The 8,084-nt window shown below is 40.3% G+C and overlaps 1 long non-coding RNA gene across 1 annotated transcript; it reads right to left on the bottom strand.

The window, feature by feature from the left end:
* Nucleotides 1-1,324: 1,324 nt before the first annotated feature.
* On the bottom strand, nt 1,325-7,177 carry LOC142774769 (uncharacterized). Its single transcript, XR_012886554.1, has 3 exons — nt 7,009-7,177; nt 4,037-4,292; nt 1,325-1,462 (listed from the first exon to the last, which is right to left on the bottom strand). It is a non-coding gene; the product is annotated as an uncharacterized LOC142774769 (long non-coding RNA).
* Nucleotides 7,178-8,084: the final 907 nt, after the last annotated feature.

The following is an 8,084-nucleotide window of genomic DNA, read 5'->3' as shown; positions in this document are numbered from 1 at the left end:
ACACAGTGTACCTGCAGTGAAGCTACTGGTAAGTTGGCTCCAGTGCTTTGCTTTCTCTATGTGTAGGCAAATAGAGAATCCGGCACTGTTATCGAAAAGTGCTGCAATTGTGCCTTACCCTGTCCAGGTGCTGTTTATGTTTTCGTTTTTGGCTGCTCTGGATAGAACAAGCTGCACTTCTAAAGAACAGTGTCAAATTTTAGATAAGCTGGTACTGTTGCAAGAGCAAAGTTAGCTTCACCACAAAGGAAGTGTGATTTGGCGAAACCAAGTTCTCCAGCAGTCAACAAAGTGGAGGCCCACTTACAGCTGTCTGTACGTTTGTGTACTAGTTACCAAAGTGCCCTCGAGAAGCGCTCGGCAAAGTGCCGGATGCATGGTGCAATGTTCAAGGTGGAAGTAGACAATATGTAAATATATACCTTAAAGCAAGCTATATTGAATAAATATGTGTGTTTTAATAATCATGAAATTGATCTCAGAGTGCGTATATGGCCTGTGCTACCCATTTTTGGTCCAGAATGAATGTAATCTATTCAAGGCCCCTTGCTGCACACATGCATGCACAATTTATGGATGCTTGGTCATCATACAAACATGCATGCCTGCAAATTAAAAATTCACAAGTTTCGAATACTGGTGATTATTTCAAATGCCATATACTCACTTTGAAAGACACACAAATAATATGCACTAAATACAAAACCTTACCACATTGCGCTCTTTTAAATTATGTGTAGCAGACGTGAGCTTTTATGCATGTGAGAATGCAAGATATTAGGCCCCAACAAAAATTTATGACAAATAAATTAACATGATTCCAATAGTCACTATTTTATTGTACATAGCATACAACCGAAAAATATTGACAATAGTAAACATGAGCTATGACCTTCTGCATCGATTGTAATGGTGAGATCTTTGTGAGTGAGGATCAATCCTCTGTTTCTTCAAATCTTTTTTCTTACGAGCAGACATCTTTTTTGTGACGAGACTTCTTTTTTAACTTTTAGCATTCTGACTTCCCTCCTTGCATAGTAGGTAACAAATAAATTATTTAGAACAACAAAATATAAGTTAGAGGCACCAGCAGTCCAAAGGCGCTTATTGAGGATGCTGCCGATGCCCACAAAATTGAAAAAGAAAATAGATTGGAGAGTAGGTGTGTGGTAAAACATGTGGGCTTATATAACATGCTTTGGTCATCATGCTAAAAGCCTTGACTACAAACTTGCTCAAGGCCTATTTACAGCTCTCCTTTTATATATGTGTGTGTGTTTCTAAACTTGTGTGTTACAAAATCACAAATATTGGCAAAGTAATGCAAGTGGTGTTGGATTAATATAATGTGATCATTCAAACACTTGCACAATCCATCTTCAGCTGCCCAGGCGACTTTGGTTCCTTTTACAAAAGTGTGGTCAGGGCGCTCCTTCTCTACAGCACATCCGCACCCGGAAGCCTAAAATAAAGACAGAAGTAATCACTAAGAGTTTCACAAGACAGACTGTCCAAGATACAATATGCGTTGTCATGCTGGAGTGTTCTTAGTTCGATGTGAGTAGAAGTCAGCATCGAAATTCGCTTTGTTTTTAACGGAAAACATGCTTGTTGGAGGTCCCCCAGGCAAAAAACTGTGGAAACAACTTGACAGTACCTATGGGCCTACAGAGGGTAGCACGTACAACAGATTTCACATAAAAAACAAACAGCATAGTAGAAAGGAAACTTATACACAAGAAACATCTGAGCAATGATTCAGCATGGTGCACACGTGAAACATGAGTTAGGTTTGAGTAAAAAAGCTATTCATCAAGTGATTGCGCACATCCGATTTGAACAAATCGAAGAAGGCACTGAAGTTAATTAGGGTTTTTAAAGAATTGTAAAGTGCCAATAAGCAATATTCTAGTCTAGCTCTACAATAGTGTGTCATGTATGTAGTACTAGTATTTGCCTGTTAGGTATGCTGTAGTCATGAACATATTCAGTTTTCCTAATACCTAAAACTTATTATGTTGCAGTCCAGCTGTTCATGTTCAATAAATAATTGTTTATGATAGCATTTAGTTTACAAAATTGATGCTAAAAATTTGGCAGACCCCACATACTTTGGTAATCGATGTTATGCGAAACATGCATAACATGTATTTTAATTTTTTATTGAGCGATCTTATGAAGTGGAGCTCAATATAAGTACAAAGTCTCGCACACACATATGTTAAACAGCCGCATATGTTTCATTTGCTATGGGGAGATGTCACACCTTTGACAACATTAGCAGTTATTTGCTGTTTCGTAACGATGCCAACAGAAACATGGATATTAGCCACACTAGAAGTGGTAGGCTGGTATGAAGCACTGGTGTTTGCGCTGGCACTCGCGCCGATGGTAGCCCTCAACACTGCTACACAAATACTTCACAGGATGGTGCCTGACTACAATTGACTTTGACTCGACCTCACGGCTGCATCATAGGAGTGCACATGTAATAGTTATAAAATTTGATAGCCAGTACTGCAACGGCAGTTGATGTTACACAAACATTTGAGACTATTTGGAAAGTATAACCGAGGCCGGGCATGCCTCTGTGGTAGAATACTTAATTACCAAGCAGAATACTAGGTTTGGATTCCTGCTAGGACACTTGACTTTATTCTTTGCATTCGTTTGGTCAATGCTGCCTATGTCAGCTTTTTAACATGATAGCATTGAAGAGCTCGTGTCGCAGAAAACCCGCCGCCGGCGTCTGCCCTGTTGGTTGTGAGCAAAAAATCGACTGTGCATCTGTGACTGAAAAATCAAGTTACCTAGTTTCCAGAAACTCAAAATTCCTACTTATGACCGAATGGAGGCGCGCTAATTGCTGCAAAATGAAACCCCCAAGTTGACTACTAGACACTCAACACAGGGCTTAACACACGGAAGTCTATTGACATCGGCCAAAAATTAACGTTAGATGTACAGCGCTATTCCATTTCCCCATTTCATGAACTACACAATGCCATGATAATTGTACCCTGGTATTTTTGGTGGGCTATATTGCACAAAAAATACAAGGATTATGTCAAAAGAATGGCATCAAATTTTACCGGCATGTCATCGAAATAGAGACACAGGCTACTAGTCTTATTTATAATGCTAAGAGCATTTAAGGTAAAGGCATTGAAGATAGCTGGTGGCCTTTTTCACTATCTAGGTATCAATTTTTCACTATCTAGGTATCAAAATTCTGCCACGTCAGTCATAGTTTACTGACATTGCAAGCTCAAGAAAAGTGTGGCTCTGAAGGCATCAACACAGCATTTTGCCAGATCTTTTAAGAAGGCAGTCTTTAAAATTGCTAATGTTTCCAATTTTTTTTTTTGCTATAAATTTCGTGCTTTGCATTCAAATGTACCTCCATCCAACTTGTTTTTTTTTGCATTCGTGCTCTCACTAACTGCTTACCTTGTCTTGTCAAGTGTTCGTTGACATAAATAGGACTACTTGATCTAAAAGGAAAGGCCACTGTAGACAGACGTAAGTTTTTTGTCTTATCCAGAACATTTCATTTGTAACATCGTTCATAATGCACTATTATTTTTTTCAAACTAGGCTTGTTTGTTCCTACTCTGTCTGCAGTGTCAATATCATCACGAGTAATGGTTTTTCCATCATCGCCCAAACATTTCGGACAGCGTCAAAAGAAAACCCTCATCTGAGACGCCTTTGATGTCGGATAGTTCAACCTTGAATACAGTGTAAATTCTTCCATTTTCATCTGAAGTTGCTTATTTTCACCTGGAAGTTTTTTGTGCCTGTTTCAAGGTGCGACAGGCTTTTCATGCAAAGCCTTTATTTCTAAAGAGAGTGCGTTGACACTGTCACCACCTTCATTCCACACTTCTTGGAGGACCAAAGTTCAGTATGAATTTTGTGCTTGAAATCCTCTGTTTACCATGACAAACAATTCACAGGAAACATTGGTACTCTTGCTTGGCAGGAGTGCATGTAGTAATACTAACACAATTAAAGCAGGAAATAAGTGTCTCACCTGTGCAAAAATTATTTTGGCAAGCACTGTGAAGACCACACACACTGCTGCCAAACTGAGGAGAATATGAAGAGCACTTCATATAAGTAGGCAGCGTCCAGTAGCTTGGTGAGGCACAGCGCATAAGCAGGTTGAACAGAGCTGATGCTTGAAACAATGGTTCAGAGTTCGCTGGTGCTTGGGCTCCTTGACCTTGTCAGGAAATTTCCTTGAGCAGCCTCACTCAAATGAAATGACAGACCGTGCCGAAGAATTTCTGCACCAGTGCAAAAAAAATTATTTTAGTGAGGTTTGTCTAGACTGCATGCGCTGCTTGCCCAATTGCAGTGAATGGCTAGAAACGCATGGCCAACATATATTTAGTGGCACGCAACTGAGAAATACAAAATGGGCATGCTGCAGTATAAATACAACGAAAAACATGCTGCTGCAGAGCTTTTCATGTCGATGTCATACATGTGAATTTTCATTCACCTTTATAGCTCACTCATGCACGAAGATGAAGTTAGAACTTTTAGATGAAGACCCCTTTTAGCTGTATCGACTGCACGTAATTAAGAGATAAGCATGCGTGAGTAATGCTGTTGCCTGCAATCGATAAACTCTTTTCTTGAAGCTGACCAAATATATGCACGAGTGCATCCATAGAGGCACATTTGCATTTCTGTAGTTATGATACCCATGTGATGTGTTTCTTAAGTAAATGCCATGCAATATGCACCATATGAATATTTTATTCTGTAAAATTGCAATACCACTACATATACATGTCCATATGCGCATATGCATCCACTGCAGATAAAGCATAAAATTAAAGCAATACTGACACATGAATTTTTTACCAAGGTAGTGGAGGGCTCCAGAAATTTCGACCACCTGGGGTTCTTTAACGTGCACACAAATCCGAGAACACAGGCTTACAGCATTTTCACCTTTATCGAAAAAGCAGCCAGCAAAACCGGAATATCATCCTGCGACGTTCGAGTTAGAAACCGAGTACCTTAGCGACTAGACCACTCCAACAGGACTTCAATCTCCCTGTTCCCCCGTGTAGGATGATAGACCGTCTTTGCTGGTCTGGCTAACCTCCCTGCCTTTCCTTCTCTACCATTTATTCTCATGAGTTCAACGAATAAAGCTTCCTTCAAACGGCTAACATTCGGACGTTTATAATTTGCCTGAAATTGAGCTCACTAAATGAATATTGTGTGCTGCTTCATAGTGATCATTGATCTAAATTGTTCTGGTTGGCTAAAAAGGCACTACTCCTCACTTCTAATCAAACAGCACAAGCTGTCTAATGACCATAGGGGAGGAAAAGTGGAAACGCTAAGACAAAACATCAATCTTGAACCCCATGCCATCACAATGAAGCAGGCAATCTTCTGCAATATTGACCGGCAACCAGGATCTCAGACACTGCAGATAGCTACATAACGTAATGGTTTCCCAACATGACGTAAAGGCAGCAGAATCACATATTGCCTAACCTGCTTCATTATGATAACGATGAGACAATAACGTTATTGGCCTCTGTATGCTAATAACAATTTACCTTGCATATCATGTGACATTAACATTCAATATGACGTCATGAATCTTGCATCCTACCATGTGGTCTAAGTACCAACAAGGCGGTTTTAGTGACGTTGGTGCAAGGCAGTAAACAACAATCACTTGGTGAACATTATTTTTGATATTATGCAATTGGTCTGATGCGTACATCTTCAAAAAATGGCAGTTTAGATTTGTTCATTCTTAGATAAATACAATGTCTAAGTTTGCAAGTCAGCAGCAACATATGCACGCATACTGTGATGTATAACCTTATTGTGTTTTGAGCAATAGATTAGGCATTCATACACTGCACATATCACAGGTCACTTGTAAATCTGCAGCGAGGTCATAAAGAATTTATGATATCAGATAAAGCATTACACTTGTATTCGAAAGTGTCATCGGAAGTTTTGGTATAACTTAGTTTTAGAATGTTTGTAGACGTATAGGTATTCGGCAAAGTTTTAACTCTAAAGCGGGCTGCAGCGCCCACAATTCTTTTACAAACCAGAAGAATGCAATGATATGTGAGCAGGGGGGAACAAGCAGTACCACCAAAATTGCACTCGAACGAGTGAACTACTGCTCAACCTAGCGCTTGCACAGCTAAGGTACGTATATTCGGCCACTCATAGAGAAAATGTATTGACCCAGGCGTATTTGCACGCTTTGAGAACCGCACCTACAGCACGCTGCGTCAAGTTTACGCACACTTAATTAAGCTGAATATCATGGTAATTTAATGTTATACGTGCCCGGTGGATGCAAACACATTTGGTCACACAGGAAAACACATCTACCTTATAGTAGTCACACACATTTAATGATCATGTAGCTGTTGAAAAGAGGACGAGTAACATATAAAACTTTCTTCATACACTTCTTTGGCACAGAAAACGAACAAGGCCGCGTAAATACCAACGCGGACACCACGTTACTTTTCTCCATTCTTCTAAATTAAATACGGAAAGATCTAATTCAACGCGAATCACCGGAATACTCCAACGCACGCGACACACAGACGACGCTTACGGCTTCCATGCGCCGTCCCCGAACGGCGTCCGACGGCATTGCAAAAATATAGTGATTCATAGCGTGAAGAGCATCGCCCGCCGACTTACAGCATCACAGCGCACATTGCTTTAACCTCCTTCCTCACAGAAAAAATTCATCCGCGCGTAACGTCCCTGAGCTTAGACTTGAGCCTAATGAAATCAGACACGCCAGCAGGCTCGCTACGTTATTAAAAACTCACTTATCGTCTACCAGCTAGAAAAACCTTAGTTTACAACATTATTATACTATAGCGCTTTCGGTTTTAACCGCGGGAGGAGCATAACAGCCTGGATCGGGCACGCCGCGGCCTGGCCGGAGAAGCAAAAAACAAAGCGTCGACAGCAGAAACATCCACCTACCTTTTTAGTTTGGCGAGCGCTCGACGGTACAAAGCAGCCGGTCCTCTCTTGAGTATAGTGCATCTTCGTAACAAGCAGCACCGACAGAACACGAAAGACAGCGCAAGCACACTTTGAACAACTTAAAAAATCGACTTTAAACGCTCGGCACACGGCCGTTGCGGCCTCTAGGAAGATACCGCCATTTTTGTCCTGCTGACGCCACCGATCCGCATTTGCGCACATAACTTTTTATATGATAAGTAAATAGAGTATTTCTGCTTAAATTTTAAGTAAAAAATAGTGAAGGTAGAAGATACGCTAGTGCGTATTGCATAGAATATTTTTTTACCTTTGAAAATGACAAAATCACATTACGCGTAATTGCGCGAAATTTGAAATGTGAAAGAGCGCGCGAAATTTGAAACGTTTGCTTGCTTGTGTATTTCTTATACCGATACCTTGTTAACATCTGTACATTGGTTGAGTGGTTAAGCTGGCTGTTAAAAACAGTGTCAAAGCGGTTGTATATTAGTACAAAGTACAGGCAGCAAGCAAAATTTGTCACATCAAAATAAGCGTATTAGTTGGCAAACAATATTTTAGCTGTCTTTAGTGAATTTTCTTTAGGAAAATGTTTTAGTCAAGGCCCATTTTAACTTGCTTTGAAGAATATTTCTATGAACAAAATCAAGAAAACGTTTCTTTAATGTTATAATATTAGAACGTCAAAGTCCATAGCCCGCCATAAAAATTGGTAACACGTGTCAACTGATACATTGTAAGGTTAACAAATATTTGTACAACACAAAAACTGTTTTATCTACCACGGTCTTGTTGGTTTGTATTTCTTTGCATCAACAAATGTATGATTTATATATACTGTCATGGACGAAGCTTTGTTTTCAGTGTTAGGCGCAAACGAGGCTATGTGTAAGTCACAATCCTGTTGTAGCTCTACAAGCTGCGTACTCCGCCATTGGCTAGTGAGCTTGTAGCGCATGGCTTGGTCAGCGCCGGCCGTGAGGCGACTAGAAAGAGGCAGCAAGAATGCAAGAACCAGTGCAGAACTTACGTTCAGCCGGGCACTATCGCTA

This window comes from Rhipicephalus microplus, chromosome 10, assembly GCF_043290135.1.
Source record: "Rhipicephalus microplus isolate Deutch F79 chromosome 10, USDA_Rmic, whole genome shotgun sequence".
In the NCBI taxonomy this organism is placed as follows: Eukaryota; Metazoa; Arthropoda; class Arachnida; order Ixodida; family Ixodidae; genus Rhipicephalus; species Rhipicephalus microplus.
Note: the sequence above shows the minus strand (reverse complement) of the source record. Positions and strands in the feature narration are given on the sequence as shown.